Genomic DNA, 23,338 nt, shown 5'->3' with positions numbered 1-23,338 from the left:
TGACAAAAAGGCTGAGGAGAGTGTTATGCATACTCTACATCCCCCTTTCATCATCTTAGAGCAGTCATAAGCTTCTATAAATTGGTTATCAAAATCCGCAATGATCCAGTGAAACAATGAGTAGGACCCACTAATATTACAGTCTATGCCCTCAATCTGTGAGAGCAAAGATCTTGCGTAAGAAAAGACATCTTCGGCCCATTCCATACTTCCTTACAATAGTTGGTTATTTCTCTGGTTGATCTTTAGGGCAGGATCCTCTCTGGATATTTCACTGCTATGATTCTCTCTGCTTTGACACCTGCAAGTTCTATTGTATTAATTTTCTATCATTGAAGTGAAACCCCAGGAATTATCCTTAGTTCCCATCTTGTAGTTCTGCCATACTTAGCCACAAGGTAGGTTGAATTCATACAGTTTTAAATTGTGCATAATATTGTAAACTCTTCTACCCACAAATGTCTTACCTTTCTATTATTATATCATTTAAACAAATCTGAAAGAGGGCAATTCTTTGGAAATAATAATTTTAGTCAAATGGTATTAATATTTGGAGGTTAAAAATATTCAACAACCTTATTAATAACTGGTGCTTTTAGTATGTAACAACATTTTGGAATCTACCCAAAAATTCAATTTCCCCCTGCAGATAAGGTAGCAAAATTTCTGATTGTTTAATTTTGACTTTGAAATCTACTGAAAAAATTTAGTATGAAAGATAGATTCAACTAATCACTTTAAGAATATAAGGTGGAACGAGGAACTGGAAACGAGTGATTAAAAATGGAAAGAGATAACATACAAGAAATGAAATGTCAAACTGGAGGACACTGAAAGGAGTTCTGCATCAAACATTTTCCTTCTCTTTATCAAGTGATTCGGTATGTAACTACCAGGATGCTCAAATTAACTGATGAAACAAAAGCAGTGCACAAGAAATCACACAAAAAAACATCAGTTCCTCCAAGAGGCACACAGGCAGCAAATCAATCACACGAGTTACACATGGAATAAAAATAGTAAGGGTTATGTGTATAATTACAGGACGATAGAAAGTAGTCCGCAACCAATTGTACCAGTCACTCTCAATCCCTGGACACCTTTACAAACCTATTGTGAGTGTATTGACAGAATACAACAGATCAAGAGAAATTCAACTCTTCCCATATGAAATCTTGTTTCATTTATTAAAGGAGTTGAACATTTTGGGCTATCCTGTCCAGATGAAGTAGGTTCTGCATTGGGCTTGGTAAAGCAAGACTTAACATACATTATTCTAATATGGTTCCTTTAAGCGCAAATAATTATTTTCTTGTACAAAAAGATCAAAGAAAGGAGAAACTTGTTGAGAGACATTGGGAAAAAAAAATCAACTACCTGCACTTTTCGAATCCAAGAAGTCATATTAAAGTCACAGAGCTCAACAGTATGGAAACAAACCAGTCAGTTCAACTTCACCATGCCAATCCTTTGCCCATGTTCAGCCCATATTCTTCCTAATATTTGTTATTGATTTTCTGTATTTATTATCACTTTTTCAATTTGATTTAATGTATCCTGTTGTAATTGTTTTTATTTATGAAGAAGCTGTTTGGCTGTAACAAGCATTAATTTTGGTGCACATGTACACTGTGTAATATACATAACAATAAACTCATTACCTCTGTAAACCTTTCCAATTCATGTACCTGTCTAAATTGTCTCCACCTCTGGTTGCTCATTCCCTATACCCACCACCTTGTGCCCCTCAGATCCCTTTTGAATCGTTTCCCCTCTCCCTTTAAATCTACATCCTCTGGTTTTAGATTCCCCTACTCAGGGAAAAGCTATGACTATTTAGCTGATCCATCCCCTTGTGATTTTATAAATCTCTACAAGGTTCACCCCTCGAGGCTCAGATTCTCCAGCAAGTAAAGCCTCAGCAATCCAGCCACTTCTTGTACAGTAATTCAAGCTCATCATTCCTTGTAACATTCTCCTGAATTTTTTCTGCACCATTTCCTGTTCAATGAAACATTTCCTATGCTTGTGTGACCAAAACTGCATGCAATACCCCAAGTGAGGTTTTATTAGCACCTCTATAGTTATAACATGATGTCCCTGCTCTTGGACTCAATGCCCTGACCAAAGAAGGTAAGCACAAAACGTCATCTTCATCGCCTTGTCTCAAATCTACCTGTAGTTTCTTTGTTCCATGCCATTCCCCAGGCCCTACAACTCACCGTGTAGGTTGTACCCTGGTTTAAACTTGCAAAGAGTCACATCTAGTGCTTGTCTGAGTTGAATTCAGTGGTCACTTTCCCAGTTCATCAAGATTCTGTTGTAATCTAAGATAACCTTCTTCACTGTCCACTAAACCATCAATAATGATGTCATCCACAAATGTAATAACCATTGTCACAAGATCACAAGATAAAGGAACAGAAGCAGGCCACTAGGCCCATCGGGTCTGCTCCATGACTGAGCACTAAGCTAAACTAAACTCACCCCTAATTCCAATTACCAGCCTTTTCCCCATATCCCTTGATACCCTTAAATGTTGAAATACTCCCAGTGATCTGGTCTCCACTACTTTGTGCGACATTGATCCTTATGGCACTCCACTGGTCACAAGCTTCCAAACCGAATAACAACCCTCCACCACTACCCCCTCTCTCTTCTACCATCAAGTCAATTTTGCTTCTATGTGATCTGCTCACTCCCTGACCTCCTGACAACGCTGACAAGCAGGACATTGTCAAAGGCCTTGGTAAAGTCCATGTAAATAGCTTCCTCTGTTCTGGTCTCATCAATCTTCTTGGCCACTTCAATCAAATACACTATTGCCAATGTTGACGATCAGTCCTTGTCTTTCCAAACGCGAATGGAACCTGCCTTTCAGAATCCCCTCTAGTAACTTACCCACAACTGACATTAAATTCACGAGCCTAGAGTTCCCTTGGCTCCCCAGCGCTGGTGGTAGAAGCAGAGGCCTGGAGCAGATGCTATGGCCTTGGTTATGCTCTTGGGGGCCCCTGCAGGGGCCGGATGCTCTACCGCAGCGCTAGGTGCGGGCTTGGCGTGGACATGTCCTGCTGGACCTCTGAGTCCTCCGGGAATCATGTGAGCCATAGCTCTTTGGCCTTCTGGGCGACTTTCCTTGGGTCGGTGAAGCTCTCCTGGACCAGCGGCTGGATGTCCCAGGGCATATGGTCGAGGAAAATAGGCTCGAAGAGTGGGCAGTTGATGTGCTCACCCATGAGTGTGAGCATCTTGTCCATCAGCTCCGTCGGGGACCTGTGCCCCAGGGCGTCAAGGTACAGCATCCGAGCGGCACGCTGGGTTTAGATAGTCTGAGGGATCCGGTAAGCACTTGCTTGATGGTCTCGTATTTGTCTTCGGCGGGTGGGTGCTGAAGTAGGTGCAGCATGTGTCTGGCAGTGGCCTGGTCCAGGGCAGTGACCACATGGTAGAATTTGGTCGTGTTGGACGAAATCTGGCGGAGGTGAAACTGAGCCTCCACGTGGCCGAACCAGGTCTCCGGCTCCTGAACCCAGAATTCAGGCAGTTTCACAGCTATAGCGCTGATCCCAGGCTCGCTCATGATGGGTTCAAAGACGTTTGAACCAGTCGGGGTCCCAATTGTAGCAGCAGCTACACCTGCTCCTTAAAGAACACACAACCTCAGTGAACAGACTAGTTTATTGCCGGCTACTGGGCTGCATTTATACTCCCAGCCCGGACCTGGCTGAGAACCGCACTGGAGGGTGCTGACGTCACCCAGGCGTCACGTGGTCCCCCAGCGCGGGCTTGAGTCCCGTGCTGGAAGGAAGGGAAAACCCCCGATGCCGCCATTTTGTCCGGCTGCCCCGCCGCGTGGCTTACAAGCGGGGCTGGTTCGCCTGCCTAGTGGTGAGTCACCACAGATGCAACTATTTCTGACAGGGCTCCTGCAATTTCTTTCCATGCTGTCTATGTTGTTCAAGAATAAACCTTGCAACCCTTTTTCTGAACATTTTTAAAATAAAAACTACATTCCTTTGATTCCAATCATCCTTCTATTTATAATTATTATTATTGGAAAACCATAATTTTATTTGTGGTCATCATAATTGGAAAGAATATGTTAAAAATACTTTTACTCGATTCAACTTGGTTAACAGGGTGTATATTCCTCACACTTCATTACATTGTTTACACAAACATGATTCAGTCCTCTCGAACTGCAGTAAGTATGTCCGGATCACACAAAAACCTTGAAATGCAGAATAATAAATATGAACCATCTGCAAAAACTTGGCAGACTGACAGTATTCGTCATTAACATAACGTTGCAACTGTTTGCCAAAATTTTCCATTGATACTTGATAACTGATTAAGGTGATGCACAATCCTTTTATTTTACTGTAGTTTATAATATTCACATAATTAAATATTTCGCCAATCCTTTTCTGGTATTACAGAGAGCAGAATTTCTCCTTGTATATAAAAAAGAAAAAGCTGCCTGTAAATTTTGCCTCTTTCCATGTGTAATTAAAATGACAAATGAAAATGGAACAATTTAATGGTTAAATGAATTGAATTTACGAAATAAACATCAGAACTGTTGAATTTAAGTCTCCTTCCACAATAGCAAAATATCTTAGAACTCTGCAAAATTAACAAGGAATTTGTTCATAACGGTTCCAACACTGAAATCACCATTGCTTTTATTTATTTTCAGTCCTGAGGAAGGTTTTGGCTCCCGTTGATGATTCTCGACCCGTTGAGTTCCACCAGTCCATTGCTTCAGCTTCAGCTTCCAGCATTTACAGTCTACCGAGCGGCTCCAGTTCAGGCCCATGTTCTTTCTGTCAGATTTTTTTTTTAACCCACTTCCTGCAAGGTCCTTCTGGTAGGAATGTCCTTCTTCTGAAGAGCTTGCGAAATTAGGTGCAGAATGTCATGAATACTGACATACCTCATTCTTGAATTATTATTGAAAATAGCAGAACAACCCACCAGTGCACATGTACCAACCAACAACTCAGTTAAGTGCAACTTTCTACAGGTGCCTGACCTTTTATCTGGGATTTAAGTAACCGGCAGGAAAAAAATATGAAAGTTTAACATTGGCGCCACTAGCCATTAGTTCGCCAATCACACAACACACAATCTCAAGCAACAGTAAAATTCACTTACTTGTCATCTATCAATCCCCATTGGTGCTGGATATTGGGTTTTTTTTTTCCCACTCAGCTGAACTGATGATCTGTCATCCTAGGACCTAGGTCATTTCTTATTAGAATATTTGTATCAATTTTAATGAAAAGATTATTGCTATAATAATAATGCAATAAAATGAAATGATATGAATAGTTACACATATTTGAACAATGTCATCAGAAACAAACATAACTTGTAAAACATATCCATGATTTATAATCCAGATAGCAATTTTTAAAAAAGAACTAATAACAAAAAGGGGGAAAAATGTTTGAAGAGAGAAAAAAAAGAACAAAAAGAAAAGCCCCAGTCCGTCTCCCCCCCCCTCCCCACCAGTGTTGCCAGATACTATATACGATTAACATTAAAAGAAAACAAAAGGAACGTGGAAAAGACACAAGTTAAATAATCCAATTACATTGAAATAAAATTATAAAGTAAGATTTCTTTGGCTTGGCTTCGCGGACGAAGATTTATGGAGGGGGTAAAAAGTCCACGTCAGCTGCAGGCTCGTTTGTGGCTGACCAGTCCGATGCGGGACAGGCAGACACGATTGCAGCGGTTGCAAGGGAAAATTGGTTGGTTGGGGTTGGGTGTTGGGTTTTTCCTCCTTTGCCTTTTGTCAGTGAGGTGGGCTCTGCGGTCTTCTTCAAAGGAGGCTGCTTCCCGCCAAACTGTGAGGCGCCAAGATGCACGGTTTGAGGCGTTATCAGCCCACTGGCGGTGGTCAATGTGGCAGGCACCAAGAGATTTCTTTAGGCAGTCCTTGTACCTTTTCTTTGGTGCACCTCTGTCACGGTGGCCAGTGGAGAGCTCGCCATATAATACGATCTTGGGAAGGCGATGGTCCTCCATTCTGGAGACGTGACCCATCCAGCGCAGCTGGATCTTCAGCAGCGTGGACTCGATGCTGTCGACCTCTGCCATCTCGAGTACCTCGACGTTAGGGGTGTGAGCGCTCCAATGGATGTTGAGGATGGAGCGGAGACAACGCTGGTGGAAGCGTTCTAGGAGCCGTAGGTGGTGCCGGTAGAGGACCCATGATTCGGAGCCGAACAGGAGTGTGGGTATGACAACGGCTCTGTATACGCTTATCTTTGTGAGGTTTTTCAGTTGGTTGTTTTTCCAGACTCTTTTGTGTAGTCTTCCAAAGGCGCTATTTGCCTTGGCGAGTCTGTTGTCTATCTCATTGTCGATCCTTGCATCTGATGAAATGGTGCAGCCGAGATAGGTAAACTGGTTGACCGTTTTGAGTTTTGTGTGCCCGATGGAGATGTGGGGGGGCTGGTAGTCATGGTGGGGAGCTGGCTGATGGAGGACCTCAGTTTTCTTCAGGCTGACTTCCAGGCCAAACATTTTGGCAGTTTCCGCAAAGCAGGACGTCAAGCGCTGAAGAGCTGGCTCTGAATGGGCAACTAAAGCGGCATCATCTGCAAAGAGTAGTTCACGGACAAGTCCAAGTCCAAAGCCCGCTGCGCAGCTCAGACGGCAAAGTCCTCCTCAGCGACAAGATCTCCATCCTCAACCGATGGTCAGAACACTTCCAATCTCTTTTCAGTACCAACCGCTCAGTCCAAGATTCCGCCCTGCTCCAGCTCCCTCAACAGCCCCTAAGGCTAGAGCTGGATGAGGTTCCCACCCTGGATGAGACATATAAGGCAATCGAACAACTGAAAAGTGGCAAAGCAGCAGGTATGGATGGAATCCCCCCAGAAGTCTGGAAGGCTGGCGGCAAAACTCTGCATGCCAAACTGCATGAGTTTTTCAAGCTTTGTTGGGACCAAGGTAAACTGCCTCAGGATCTTCGTGATGCCACCATCATCACCCTGTACAAAAACAAAGGCGAGAAATCAGACTGCTCAAACTACAGGGGAATCACGTTGCTCTCCATTGCAGGCAAAATCTTCGCTAGGATTCTACTAAATAGAATAATACCTAGTGTCGCTGAGAATATTCTCCCAGAATCACAGTGCGGCTTTCGCGCTAACAGAGGAACCACTGACATGGTCTTTGCCCTCAGACAGCTCCAAGAAAAGTGTAGAGAACAAAACAAAGGACTCTACATCACCTTTGTTGACCTCACCAAAGCCTTCGACACCGTGAGCAGGAAAGGGCTTTGGCAAATACTAGAGCGCATCGGATGTCCCCCAAAGTTCCTCAACATGATTATCCAACTGCACGAAAACCAACAAGGTCGGGTCAGATACAGCAATGAGCTCTCTGAACCCTTCTCCATTAACAATGGCGTGAAGCAAGGCTGTGTTCTCGCACCAACCCTCTTTTCAATCTTCTTCAGCATGATGCTGAACCAAGCCATGAAAGACCCCAACAATGAAGACGCTGTTTACATCCGGTACCGCACGGATGGCAGTCTCTTCAATCTGAGGCGCCTGCAAGCTCACACCAAGACACAAGAGAAACTATAAAGTAAGATAGTGAGTCATAAATGACCCCCACAACGTCTAGAATCTTATATCTGAATTATTAACTGAATAAAGAATCTTTTCCATATTCAAACAGGACAAGGTGTCAGGTAGCCACTGACATGAGTACGTGGGGCACCATCCTAAGGAAAATCACTCGCCTCACCAAAAGAGGAACAAAGGAGATAACATGACTCTGAACCAGAGATAGAGGAATCATTCCTTCCCATTGTACCAAAGAGGGTCACCAAAAGGTTCGGTACCAAATCTATTCTAAAAATTGTAGACAGCATGCGGCAAACTTCTCTCCAGTATTTTTATAGACTAGGACAAGTCCAGAACATATCAATTAATGATGCTTCTCCATATAACTGTCACGCCAGGGACTCACATCAGAATAAAAGCAAGACACTTTAGCCTTAGACAGATGTGCTCTGTATACCACTTTAAAATGTAATAGACAATGACGGGCACATAATAACCAACTTAAGAATTTTGTGACCCAATTCACATCCAATATAGTCAAATTTAAATCCTGTTCCGAAGCATTTTTAATTTTAACTAATGAAGTCTGATTTAAACATAACAATTTCCCATAATTAATGGTTATAAAATATTTATGAGAAGGCATTAAACTAAAAAATTAATCTACAAAATTAGATTTAGACTCTCTTGGAAATCAGAAAACTGTGACTCAAGAAAATGCCACCAGATTTGCAAATATCTAAAAAAAATTGAGGTTTGGGCAGGTTAAATTTAGCAGAAATCTGCTCGAATGATGCAAAGTATCCATCAATGAACAGATCCTTAGAACTTTGAGTATGCTCTCTGTACCATTTCTAAAAAATAGCATCATGCAAAGAAGGTTGAAAAAGTTGATTAGATAGGATAGGGCTTGAAAGAGAGAAATTATGAAATGCAAAATGTTTTCAATTAGATGGTCAATTCGATGGCCAATTCAAAAATGCAGATGGTATACTGATTTTTTTTAAATAAAAAGGTATTGTTTCCTGCTTTTCCGTTATAACGCTCTCACAGCCTTCATACATCAAAAAAACCCAAAAGAAATAGGAGCAGGAGTCAGCCATCCGGCCTGTCGAGCCTGCTCTGCCATTCAATGTGATCATGGCTGATCCGATGATCGGCTCATCTCCATCTACTTGGCTTTTCCCCATATCCCTTAATTCCCTAACTGACTTTGGTCATGACAATGGGATGGCTGGGAAAACAGATGACCTACAAGAAACAGGCTGTACTTGATACTGATTGAAAAGAAGCTAGAATTCCAAACTCAACAGCAGCATTTTTATTGGAAGTGTACTAACAAGGTCAGAATTTTCCAAGTTTACACCAACTCTCTATGCTTCACCAATAACATATTTTTTGACACAAGCTTTCTACCCCCTCCTTAGACATCACATGTTACAAGGATGAATTAGAAGTTTCTGAAATTGGCCCTGTTTATTATCAGCAACTGTACAAAAATGCAAATCTGCTGCTTTCCCTGCAAGCAGCACTTTGCATCGTGCATACACAATGAATGCTGAATAGATGGGTTTTGTGTCATGGGTCTTGTGGATAATTGGGCTCTACCTCCCACCTTGTTGAAATCTGGAATAAAACTTCACTTTTTTCCAACACTGACTCATAATTCACTTCCAGCAGTGATTTAATTCATTTGATCATCATCTCTGACAAGGCATAGTAGACTGCAAAGGGTAGTTTGCAGATTTAAGGGACAGTTTAAACAGGCCTGACCTATGAGGAGAATCAGGACTCTTCGCTTTGACATGTTATTTCATCTAAGCATCTGCACCTTTGCGTAGCTGTGGAATTGTTTCCCCAAAACATTTCTGCATTTCAATCTACTTCACCTGACATAAAATCCTTCTCTCTGCTAAATGAGCATGGAGGCAGCATGGTTAGATTTTATTGTTGGAAGCAGTAAAATGAAATTGAAGTGAGATGTCAAATTTGCACAACATACAAGCTCAATTCTGAACATGACCCGGCTCATGCTGTTTTTTTATCTGAGGAGTTGTGATTAAAACTGAGCCAAATGCAACATTCCCATTGCGAAAAGTGTTTGGGGCCTTGCACACTGCTGTGAGGAAAGGCTGCAGCAACATTTTGGGATTTAGTTGCCACAAAACACCAAATTTCATGATTTGTTCCTGACAATAAATTTTGATTCCCCTCCTAGAAACGATGTGGGATTTGGCTTCTGACTGTTGTCAGTGATCTCAATGATTCTTGATTACTTCATCTTTGTCCAATGATGGGTGCCATGCTGCATCAAAGGTCATTTTTAATGTTACCACTTTCACTTAGCCTGAATGAAATTAATGAAGTCCAGTGCCAAACAAATCATGGTAAATTCAGGATAATTACTGAAGGAAGTTACCGATCAATTAGTACCACTGGAAAGAAACACCTTCCAACTCCTTACTGAAGATCATGTAGCAAGATGGGGCACGAAATGCCCTGTGTTTTAGGCATCCAGGGAACCTTGACAATGTCAGATTGATGGCACTAGGTCAGTCACACATTACACTAGCTAGTTCTGAAGTGCATGATTTTAAGCGCTGCAGCAGGATGCTGATTGGACTGTGTAATGGTCGCTCCCTGACCCACTGATGGACTTTGGCCCCAGACAGCACATTCTTATAACCCTGAAAGTGTAACACTGGTATAATAGTACCCGAGAGTTGGAGTAATCAACATCCCGAGTGAACAGTCATATCGTGCGTCCATTAAGATGCCCTACTATTATTGACATCGGTATCTATTCCGACCTATCCACCCCAACCCTCCCCTTGTAAAGTTGCGTTAGGTCAGCAATTCGGTCTCAAAGATTCTCCTCCAATGCTTGGATTATGGTAAAGTCTGACATTTCTGAAACAGCAGGCTCAAGCCACAGCCAGAGTGGTTATAATCACTTTGTACAATTACAGCAAAACCCCTAGCATCCGGAATTCAATCAAACAGCAATAAAAAAAATGAGGAAAATAAATTAAAAAAAATAAATAAGTAAGTATGAAATCAGTAAGAAATGGGCAGTACAGTTAACACCTTTTACAGGGCCAGCGATTACAACTGGGGTTCAAATCCCACCCTGTCTGTAAGGAGTGGCACTTTCTCCCCGTGTGTGTGTGGGGTTTCCCTGGGGGCTCCAGTTTCCACCCACCGTTCAAAACATACCAGGGGTGTAGGTTAATGGGCAGTATGGACTCGTGGGCCGAAATGGCATGTTACTATGCTGTATGTCTGAATTTAAATTTAAAAAATACTCAAGTTGTAAAATTGAATTGTAGAAGTAAATGCTCTCTGAAGTATGGTGAAGATGGGAGCAAATATTCAGCCAGGAGAGTTTCTTGCATGTAGCAGCTGTTTGAATAAAGTTGTGTGAAAAAGCAATGGCGTTGTCTAGGATAAAGAGCTGGTTGATGCCACTCACCATTGGGGGGGGGGTGGGGGCTCCCTTAATGTTTGTTCAGTGTAAGTACAGTATTGTATTTTCTTTTGCCTTTTAAACTGTTTATTTTTAATTCAGGTGTATAAGTTAGGCATTGTAAAAGTCTCAAGCAACCAGAAAATATACTTATCTGGCATCTGCAAATCCTCATTGGTGCCGTATACCAGGGGTTTAACTGTAGTATGTGTGCCATCGATTTTATGCGTACCAAAAGTAAATCTTGTAGTTGTGTCTAAATGCTTCTCTTCAGGATTGCAAACTACACAGTATTGTCACTGTATTAATCAAGTTCTTGTCATGGTATTAACCAAGTTCTCAACAACTGACCTAATTCTGCCTGGCACAATGCCATGCAAAAGTAATGAGGTCAACTCAAGCAAACAACAGGGTTGGTGATCAGAGTTTGCAGCATTCTCATCTCAACAAACCATAAGATAAATTCTGATGACTGGGCAGGGTAAAGATGAAGAACCTTCACTCAGGAGGCACCCGATGATCTAATCAAATAAAGGAGACAACTGATGTGACAGGTCATGATCAATGTGTGAGAACTTCCCTACTCTACCTTATGATTTAACAAATTTTAAACAAATTTTACAATTTTCCAATTAATATTTTATAAATCTCAATTAATTAATGTAAATTTTTATTCTTTGTGATAAAAGGATCAATAACATTTATGCTGGTTACAGCTGGGGGATCAATGAGGAGACTGAAATTATGAAGTACACAAAATGTTTGTGCTGAGATTCAACATGGATATCTTGGTGAATATTTGGAGTCGTGAGAACTCCAGGGTAAGGGATTGTTTGTAATTTTATTCATTCACAACACATGGATGTTGCTGACCATGTTTATCATTTATTGTCCATGCCGATCATATCTTCAATTGAGGAAAGTCAACCACATTGCTGGGGTTGGGCTTACTTGATAAGAATGGCAGGATTGGTCAACTATCCAGCTGTAGTGTTGTTGCCAATATGGAGATTATCTTTTTTTAATTAATTCCAGGGTTGTTTAATAACCCGAATTGTTTGGATTCATACCCATGTCTCTGGATCAAGTCCAGAAACTTGCTTACTTATCCAGTATGATGCTCCTGTACCCATTAAGGCAATGTGCTTCGTGAAGCAGGAGCCCTTTTTCCACTGGTATCCCAATTAATTGGCCATGCAATGTCCCAGGATAGGAAGCTGTTTGTGCTGTTTTCACTGGACCACCTTTAACCAGGACACTGACTGCTTCACTGACTCATCCCCAGGGATAGGAGAGTCTACCTTCAATTTAGAAATGGGTGACTTTCTGCTGTCCTTTCTCCACTGTTTTAACTGGCATGCTGACATCAGCTGATGCTGGGGGATATGAGTAGGGGTCAAGGTTGTCTATCACAGGCGTGATTTGATGTCATTTGATGCTGGCGTGTCGATTGTTTTCCTTTTCTACTAGATCCTGGACCAGTTAATTCCCCTTTAATTCCTGAGACAGAGTGCCAGTGGAAAAGAGGCTTATGTTGCATCCAAGAGAAATGATGCATTGGCAACTTTTTGATATAAGAACAGCAGGTGGTGGAAAGTACATCCAAGGAAGGAGCCATCACTCTGGGTAATGTGTTGTCACACTCGAGTTAAAGTGATAATAACTCTGCACACTTGCACTTCTTCCAATCTAATGTAACTGCATTTGATGTTCTCATTGTGGTCTCCTCTACAGTGGGCGATTGTTTTGTGAGGCACCCATTTTCAGTCCACAGGACTAACCCTGAGCTTCCTGTTGCCCTTAACTTTAATTCACCCTCCCACCTCATGTCTTTCCTATCCATTACATGAGGCACATAACAAGGAGGCCCAAGTTAGTGGGAACATCACCTCATCTTCCATCTGGGGACATGCCGCCCACTGGACTCCGTAACAAATTCACCAACTTTCAGTGACTTGCAATGAGACCCAATTTAGTGGGAACACCACCTCATCTCCCATCTGGGGACATGCTGCCTACTGGACTCAGTAACGAATTCACCAACTTTCGGAGACTTGCTCTTTCTTTCTGCCAGACATAATTATCGGTGAATCTCTAAGGATGGCTTGGCCTGCAGGACCTTGCTATTAGCAAGACAAAAAAGCATAATCTATTTCCAACTGCCAAATTAATCTCTGATGGCTCACCGCATCAGAGATACCTGTATTCCATGGTTCTACCTCATCTTCTCTGCAACTAAAAATGGAAATTCCCCAATTCTGATGAAGCCACGCAGACACAAAATATTAATTGTTTCTCTCTTCTTAGATACTTCCTCATCTGGTGAGCGTTTCCATCATTTTCATTTTTACATCACTCAAAGATTTCAAGTTTAACCTGAACTTCTGAAGGCTGATTGAATAAAGACTCTTTGCTCAATGATCGTCTCTCTGAAATAATTCATGTTTATCATTTGACTGTACAAAAACAACCCATTGAAGCAACATTTCTCTGAACCACGGTGCATGAGCACACAAACACGTACAATTTAAAATAAATGTACAGAGAGATTTTGGGATGATTTATTTGGTTACAGTATACCATTCATCAGTCTCACAGCATGTGGGAAGAAACCATTTCCCAGCCTGGCAGTCCTGATTTTGATGCTCCTCTAACACTTTCTTGTTTGGCCTGGAAGTCAGCCTGAAGAAAACTGAGGTCCTCCATCAGCCAGCTCCCCACCATGACTACCAGCCCCCCCACATCTCCATCGGGCACACAAAACTCAAATCGGTCAACCAGTTTACCTATCTCGGCTGCACCATTTCATCAGATGCAAGGATCGACAATGAGATAGACAACAGACTCGCCAAGGCAAATAGCGCCTTTGGAAGACTACACAAAAGAGTCTGGAAAAACAACCAACTGAAAAACCTCACAAAGATAAGCGTATACAGAGCCGTTGTCATACCCACACTCCTGTTCGGCTCCGAATCATGGGTCCTCTACCGGCACCACCTACGGCTCCTAGAACGCTTCCACCAGCGTTGTCTCCGCTCCATCCTCAACATCCATTGGAGCGCTCACACCCCTAACGTCGAGGTACTCGAGATGGCAGAGGTCGACAGCATCGAGTCCACGCTGCTGAAGATCCAGCTGCGCTGGATGGGTCACGTCTCCAGAATGGAGGACCATCGCCTTCCCAAGATCGTATTATATGGCGAGCTCTCCACTGGCCACCGTGACAGAGGTGCACCAAAGAAAAGGTACAAGGACTGCCTAAAGAAATCTCTTGGTGCCTGCCACATTGACCACCGCCAGTGGGCTGATAACGCCTCAAACCGTGCATCTTGGCGCCTCACAGTTTGGCGGGCAGCAGCCTCCTTTGAAGAAGACCGCAGAGCCCACCTCACTGACAAAAGGCAAAGGAGGAAAAACCCAACACCCAACCCCAACCCACCAATTTTCCCTTGCAACCGCTGCAATCGTGTCTGCCTGTCCCGCATCGGACTGGTCAGCCACAAACGAGCCTGCAGCTGACGTGGACTTTTTACCCCCTCCATAAATCTTCGTCCGCGAAGCCAAGCCAAAGAAAGAGAACACTTTCTTGATAGTTGTGGGTTAAAAATACTGTATGTGAGATGGAAGGGGTGCTCAATAATTATTTAAGCGCACCCCAATGTTGTCAATAGAGGAAAGGGAGACCCCTGTAATTTTATCAGTCGTTTAGATAAACCACTCCATTGACTTCCAGACCAATGCTTTGCAGCTACCATACCACATATTGATGCAGCCAGACAGGTTACTCTCAATTGTTCTCCTGTAAAAGGTTGTCAAGATGGGGCCTAAAATTAGATCTCTGCATTTTTGAGAATGAGATCATGTTGAGAATGAGAATATTGTTGCTTTTACCAAACATGAACAGACTTCTCCCCCTTCCTGTGGAAAAGTCACAATTCTGTTTCCTTTCAGGTGATGATGAATGAGTAAAGAAACACCTTAATCCCCATTCTCAACCAGCACTGTTAACTGGCTGAATAATTTTGAGAAGTTCACTGCAAAAATCCACCACCACCTCCATGGAAGAAAGAAACCATCTTGTATTACTTCACAGAGATGTTGAGAAGTTTTTTTCCATGCATAAAGTACTCTCCAAAACCAGAATTCTTCTACTTGCTTTTCTTCAAGCAGATGAATGGATTCCAAGAAGATCCTCAATGAAGCCACACGTACAGTCATTAAAAACATTTTGCAGTCCAGGAGAATAAAAGCAGTGAACGGATCATCTTTCAATTTTTCTGATATTGAGTTTGGTTTAAATTAAGCAGTGGCATACTGAATAGCATTCTGACTCTTCCATAGAGTAGTCATGGAATCACATCCATCCATCCATAAAATCATACCAGGCTTTGATTTGACATTAGGAAAAAAAAAGCAATGCCAAAGATAGAGCACTCTTACAGTTTGAGGTCAATGAATCAACCCTTGACCAGTTGCCAGCAGCTTGAGTGGGTTCCACACCTTGAGTTACCAACACCCACTGCTGCCTGTGTGTTCTTTAGAGACAGAGTTCCTCGATGGTCCGCAACCGTGGTCATTGCCCCTTCGGTTGTCTCCTCCTTCTCAAACAGTTGGTGTTGTCTCCCCATTATCTGCTGCCCTGCACCAGCCCTCTACTTCCCTGGTGTCTGCAACTCCTCGAGGCTGCTGCCGAACTCAAGCTCTTGGAGAGGAACCTGAGCACATAACCTTCTGGCTCATATTGAGAGTGCTTATGGGTTAGTGTGACCAATGTGAGAAAGTGTAATGGGGTACAATTATTTTTTAAATGAAGCAGAATGAGTGAAATGTTTGGAGAGTTACAGGCTCAGGTAGCCACGTGAACCTAATTTACCACAGACCCACTCGTTGAGAACTTATGAAGCGTGAGCATCTAAACTGATCACTGGAGGCAAGTTGGATGTTGAAAGCTTTCAACAAAGCAAGGCGCTCTCATTTTAAAAAGGGTTTGTATTTTTAATATCCTAAATCATCCAAAGTACTTTACAGCCAATGAAATGTTTTTGAAGAGTGATCACTTTCAAGACAGTAAGAAGCAGGTCAGCCAATTCATTCATTGCAGGCTCCCAAAAGAGCAATGCTACTATGACCAGATAAGGATGTATGCATAATGAATTGCACATTGGTCAGAAATAACTCCGTAGTTTTTTCAGTGGTGCCGAGGGATCTTTTAGACTTGGCATGATTGCATACTTTGCTTTGATTTATCGCCTTATCTGAAGGTGGAATAATGACACAGCTTTTGTGATCCAGGTTCACCCTGACCTTGGGTGCTGTCTGTGTGGAGTTTCCACATTCTGCATGCATTCACACAGAGTTCCTCTGTGCACTCCAATTTCATCCCACATTCCAAACATGTGTAGGCTGGTAGATTAAATAGTGCTGTCAAATTTCCCTGTTTGTAATGAGTAGTAATACCCCGATTGTCCAGAATTCAAGCAGCCAGCAGCCTCAAACAACCAGCACATAATTGGCAGAAAATAAATTGGTAAAAAATATGGGTTGAAAATTGGTGTGCCTTGCTGTTAGTTTGCCAATTATGCAACGCGCTATCTCAAGCAACTGGAAAATTCACTTATCCCTCATCTACCAATCTCCTTAGGTGACGGATACCAGGGTTTTACTGTACATGGATGAATTAATGGGGATGTGGGCAAAAAAAGGGATTAGTTCAACTGTATATTTTGATGGCATGAATTTGGGGTGGTCCATGTCCGACGTCTCCATGACAATGCAACTTTTCATCAGTACTGCACTTCAGTGCCATTTAAAATGTCTGAGACCAAGAATCTGAGATGGAGCTACTTTCTAACTCAGAAGTTGAGATACAAGAATAGTGAATAAATCAGCACTCGCTCTCTTTAGAGACAACATACCCAGAAGCTGATGCCTAAAAAATTACAAATCCAAATGGTCCAAGTATCTGAACCTGACAGCAATACAATACTGATGGAAATGGCCCACGATGCCATGTTCTGCAGGTGGGAGTGACAAGTGGCGTTATACATCTCGTAAGGGAAGGAATTGATCCTACTGAATACTAACAAGAGTAGAATCACCTCCAACGAGTTTCCATTTCAACTTTCAGTTCATAAATTATGCAGCCACGTATACAAACTATAAACAAAGGCTTTAATCATCTATCTGGGCAACTAAAACATTTAAACATTGGGATTAATACAAAATATACGAGTTTTGGTGTTAAAATTAGCAATGAATACCAGGCAAATCTATGATCCACATGGACATTTTTTAAAAAAGCAGGATTTAAATTTGTTGACTCTCAAAAACAACAATTTGAAGTATTTTGGAGAAAAAAACCCACTGCAAAATAGGTTGTTCAGAATCAGATATGATGTCATACTCCAATTAATAGAGCAGTAAAGAGAACCGCAGTTAATCTAAAGCAGATATGACATTAAAGTAAGCAAACCTTCTCAGAGAGGGATCACACTGTATACACACAATTGATGAGATATCACCCTAATTATACAGATTTACTATTGTGGGCTTTGTTTCTTACAGCATCAATGGCATCAAAACTACTGGGCTGAAAACATGGGCTGTTGTTTCCCTTTCAATGCACTGCAATTGTTTACTCTCGTTGCCATGTCAAAATGTGCCCCTCCGTAAATCTGATGGGGTGCTGCAGCAATTTACCCAGTATACACCCTATTTAAAGAACACACTCACTCATTTTTTCAGCACCAAATCAAGTCAACTCTTTATTCTTCTTTATTTAGTTTTTCAAGAGGAGGAAGATCTATCCTTGACTTCCACCCAAAAGAGAATCTTAACTTTTACTTCGCTGATAGCTCTACGAGCAATTCTGAGGACATGGGAAGAGAACTCTTTGCCAACTCTTATCCAATGCTTACGTCATATCGTTATATATAATTTTTTCCAAACACAGGTAAGTCACCAACGACGTGAAGTTTGAATTTGATAAGATGTGGGGCCCATTCATTACAACGTGAAGATACAAGGTGGATGGATGCTCCCGAGATTCCCTGTCTGGGATCCGAAAGTTGTTATTCGATTCAGATCTATATAATTTATAGCTTAACATTGTTTAGAGGGATGGGTTGGATTATTAGAGTTTTTTTCTCGTTCCTTTTTTCTCTTTTTATTAGTAGATATGAACCAGGTAAAGATAGGTTTACCTGTGGATCACTAATATTGATCAGATCACAGAATAGGATGAAAATACTTGAGAAATTTAAAATCCCTTCTTTTTTAATTTAAGGGAATCTTAATTATATCTTCTCTATTTTCTATTCAACATTAATTTTGGCCACATTATGAGGAATGAATTAACTGTTAACGTAATATAATTATAGAATTCAATGTTTTGATGGGATAAGTTAAATAAATAATAATGGCTACACTTCTGATTTATAATTTTCATGTGATATGCACATGATATGATTTGATTTATGTTATTAATTAGAAGACCATGTATAAAGGGTTTCTTCTGTTAAGCTCAATAAAAATATTTTAAAAAGAAAAATACTCTATTCTTCAGCCACAACAATGAGTTCTACATTCCACCAAACCACCCAGCCAAACCCCTCTGACCCTTCATTGGCTCTCCACCACATGGGTGATTGACCTTCTCGATCTCCTCCTTCTGCATCTGAGATCAATCACCACATATGCAGCTTTCTGAACTAACCCGTGCATGCGCGCTATTACTCCCGCGCATCACCTGATACGTCATCAGCGGCGATCAGCGCGACTACCAACGCAGATGAAGTACGCGACCGCAAGAGCATTTCTTGCAGAAATTAATCCTTGCTGTACAATTCTGATTATATGGAAAGATAATACTTCATGTACATACACACACAATAGTTAAGTGATATCATGTCTTATCTAAGTCTAGACATAATTAGATATGCTATCAAGGACTCAAATATCAACTTCCAAAAGACACGTGGTCCATTTATATGAACTATTATTATAACCTAAAGAATTAGGGTGTTTAGCTACTCTGGTGCTGTGCTGTCTTGTTGCAGGCTAGTGCCACCTGATTCCCAAGTATCTTTTCTTTAACCTTAGTTAGTGGTCAGGGTTCTGATTTATAAGGATTTTTTTGTTTCGATTTTGATAACTGTTTTGTTCAATTACAAATAATGTAAACATTGATCAAATTATTATAGAAGGAAAGAGAATTGTAACTTTTTTGTTGTTAAATCTTATTTTATTGTTATTGTGCTCTGGATTTCCTTATTATGAGAATATTGTATAATTTTTTTCTTTCTTGAATCTTGTAGCACATTGTATAAATGTAGTGTAAAATCATTTATATTGGAAAACATCAATAAAAATACTTTAAAAATAAAAAAAACTTCACCCTTGCATCAGTGATAACAATTCTAACTCTGAAGCATTGCTGGGAAAATTTGTTCACACTGTTTTGAGAAGGGACTGTCATTGGAGAATCCTGGAGTAATTATGCCTTTGTGGCTTCTTTAAGGGCCTTATTAAACGGGTTCAATCTCAGCACTGGGAACCCATCCCACCTTGGTGACCACACATCCGCTCTCAAGATGACGTTTTCTATTCTAGGACTTCTTTCACTTGCTGTGAAAGGACGCTACTACCACAATCTCCCTGCAGGAACCACACCTCCATCATTCCCAGGTTCACTCGACTCTTCCCATCAAACCCTTCCATCTCCCTTGGTATATTCCCCTACAACTACAGGAAGGGCAATATTTGTTCCTTTGTCTCCTCTTTCACTACCATTCAGGCACATCCTCCAAACCGGTCTATACTGTAGCCGTCTCTATATCAGCAAAACCAAGCGTGGACTGGCAACTATTCTGCAGAATGTTCTGGTCTGTCTGAAATGGCCATGTTGAGCTTCTGATTGCATATTAACTCCCATTCATTCACACACTGTCTTGCCAGTCTTTTGCCTTCACCTCCTCCATGGTGATGCTAAACACCAACGAGAAGAACACCTCATATTCTACATGGCAGCCAACATTTCAATGGCATGAACATTGAATCTTCCATTCCAAACCCTTTCCCACTCCTTACCTTCTGCCCAATTTTTCCCTCTTTTTGTTCATCTTTTCCATTATTTCCTTCCCTCATTATCTAGACTCTTCCATCTGGATCAACATGCTATCATTCACTTGGGTTCACATCATCTTTCCTATCCCCTCCCCAATAAAGCTTCGTCATCCATCCCCAATTTCCAATGATCATCTACCTACCCCTGCTCTCGCTTCTATATACTGGCTACCTTCCCTCTACAGTCTAAGCCTTGATGCAGGAACACCACCCAAAATGGTGGCCATCCCTTTACCTCCAATAGAGGCTACTTGTCCACCAAGTTCTTAATGCAGTTTTTTATTACTTCCTATCCCAGCATCTGGATTCACTTATGGCTCCAACTTTGTTAACTTAATTCCTCCTTCACAATGTGTCAAACCATTTCATCCCCATAACCTCCAAATGATCTACCATGACCAATTATTTCAGTAACCTCCTATTCCTCCCCCAAATGGGTCCTGATCACTGGGTAAACTTTCCAAGGCTCTGATCACTGGAAACCACATCCCCACCAAGTTTAATTCCACCAGCCAATTCTGTCCAGGCTCAACAGAGCTTGACCCTGCGAACTAGCCACCTGACCAACTCTAATTTTCCCTACACCCCAAAATACACCAATTTCACTGTGATAAGAGTTTTTCTATGCTTCTTTGTTCACTGCTGTTGCTCCAGGTAACTAACTGTAACTTTGGGTTTTGTATACGTTTACCTGGGAATTCTCGTCCTTAACACTGTCCCTTTACTGTCTGTATTCTTTGGACCCTTTCCTTGCTTAAATGAAGCTGGAAATAGGTGCCCAGAAGTGAATTTAAGCATTTTACAAATTAGTTCCATTGTAAAATACTGGGTGCACAAAGTTTGTGCAAGTTTAAACAGTGGCCACAGCATCATTATTAACTGCCAAATTTTCTCGTAAAAAACTAGTTTTGCTGACGTGAATATTTCAACAGAAAGGTATTTTAAAATTTAAACAAAGTATTTTTGGCATTTCAGCTTCCATTTTAATATACCTAAATTTTGATCTTTGATTATTTTTCTGTATCGTATTTGAAAAATATTGATTGAGATCCGCTTCCCTGCTTTCAGACGTCAAGAATTCTTCAATACAATTGTTTGGCCAGTTGGATTATCACAGCTGCTGGATGCCATGGATGCTTCTCATTTGATTGGTGGTGTCATGAAAGGAGAAATTCCTTAGAGCAAACAATTTCTTGGTCAGGAGAAAGCGACAGTGCCTCGCCTCTGACCTAGGGATTGATTTTGTGAGGCACCTGCTCCTTCATTAGCATAAACAGGTGTCAATGCCCAGTAATAAATGCAAGTGTAATTAATTTGCAGTTTTAAACTGTGTTTCTGCTCAATATTTTTTGTTCATGATTATACAGGATTTAAAATGATTTTCTGAGCAACTATTTTCTATTATTTTTTCACACTTCTACTGTCTTTAAGGAAGGTTTTTAACCTGTCCTGCAAAACCTGCCACTGCATCCCCTGAGCTCAACTGCCTCACCGGAAAACATTGACCTGACTCATACCATTCAAATCCTGAAAATCTCTGGAACAATAGTTATTAAACTCCTAATGTCAGTGCAAACATGCTGGTTTCCAATTTGTACGGACTTTGGTCTTCCGAGGATTCAGTTGCAGAGGGGGCACAAAGGTCTAGCTTCTCGACCAGCACTGAGGGAATAATGGTGTTGAAGGCCGAGCTGTAGTCGATGAAGAGCAGCTGTATGTATGAGTTGCTGTTTTCAAGGTGATCCAGAGCTGAGTGGGGAGCCAGCGATATTGCATCTGCTGTGGAGCGATTGTGACGATAGGCAAACTGCAGTGGGTCCAGATCTTTGCTTTGGAATGTGTTAATTCTGGCCATGACCAGCCACTCGAAGCATTTCATCATAGGGCGGTAGTCATTGAGGTAGCTCACTCTACTCTACTTGGGCACCGGGATGATTGATGCCCTTTCGAAGCAGGTGGAAACCTCTGACTGCAGCAATGAGAGGTTGAAAATGTCCATGTTAACACTCTGGCTAGTTGGTTGGCTCGGGTATAGTGGAAATGAGCTGCCAGGAACCCAGGTCATACCTGGTTCGTTCAAGGGGGAATAATATACAGGAGGAACAGACGACATCCTCCCAGTAAGAGAGCCACTCCCATCTCAAACCAACCCAGACAAATCGGCACTTTTGGATTTGGAACTTGAGCTTGGGATCGACGTGAGCCGCCCAGTAACCACAGGAGAGGTGATACACTATGCCCCTGAGGCCATGAACAGTAGAGACAATTAGGACAAGGTGCCCCAAGCCTCCACATCAGCAGACAGCTATTACAAAAAAAGCACGCTTGGTGTGTCTGTAAGCCCAACCCAAAATATCACGACTGAACTGGGTTGAATGTATATATTGTTGTATTCATGAAAGTTAATCATGTTCTAGTGTATCATGTGGGAGGGGTAGCTCAAGAAAGGAGGTGTAGACAGTCGCTGCCATCCGTTGCTCTGCACCCGATCCAATCGCATTGCAGCCACCATACTCCTAACAGTGCACTGTGCATGTGTGAGCACTGCTAGGGCATGTTAGTTGAATCAAGAACTAGCAGGGAGCAGATGCCACACTGTGGGCGCTCTCTCTCTCCCTACCTTTTTTTCATGCTTGGTTGTGTTCAGTGAAGTCTTTTATTTAGTTTACCTCACCCGCCAACTCAACTCATCATTAAGCGCACCTACTACTTTTCGGGGGAAGCCTGCAGTCTAAATCGCACTGCAGAACTCACCTCATTAATTTGACGACCAGCTGAAGATGCAGGCCACGTTGCTCCACGTAAAAGCACTGGAACTAACATATGCGGTGTAAATGACCACAAGGTGATTATGTTAATTCATGTTAAATTTTTCTGAAGATTTTTCCAACATTGCTGTCTAAAAAAAACACTACTGAAATCACTGGGTGTGTGTGGAGGGGGGAGGCGGGTAGGGGCATGAAAGAGAACAGCAAAGAAGATGGCTTATGCTTTGTTGGAGGCAAAAGGATGAAAGGAACTGATTTTTTTTTCAAATCCAATAATGTGTTATAAATCCCATTTTTAATCAGATGCATCCCAGGAAAACCTTGCCTGATTCACTCCCACACCCTCCAATGTTCCAAAAGGACACTGCATTATTAATCACATTACCATG

At 41.8% G+C, this 23,338-nt stretch overlaps 1 protein-coding gene across 11 annotated transcripts in view; it reads right to left on the bottom strand.

Annotated features, from left to right (window-relative positions):
- Positions 1 to 23,338, bottom strand: part of LOC138744086 (serine/threonine-protein kinase 32C) — a 207,999-nt gene that overhangs the window by 27,512 nt on the left and 157,149 nt on the right. The window lies entirely within an intron of this gene.

This window comes from Narcine bancroftii, chromosome 10 (genome assembly GCF_036971445.1).
Source record: "Narcine bancroftii isolate sNarBan1 chromosome 10, sNarBan1.hap1, whole genome shotgun sequence".
NCBI classification, from domain to species: Eukaryota; Metazoa; Chordata; class Chondrichthyes; order Torpediniformes; family Narcinidae; genus Narcine; species Narcine bancroftii.
This window is presented reverse-complemented; position numbering and strand designations above follow the sequence as displayed.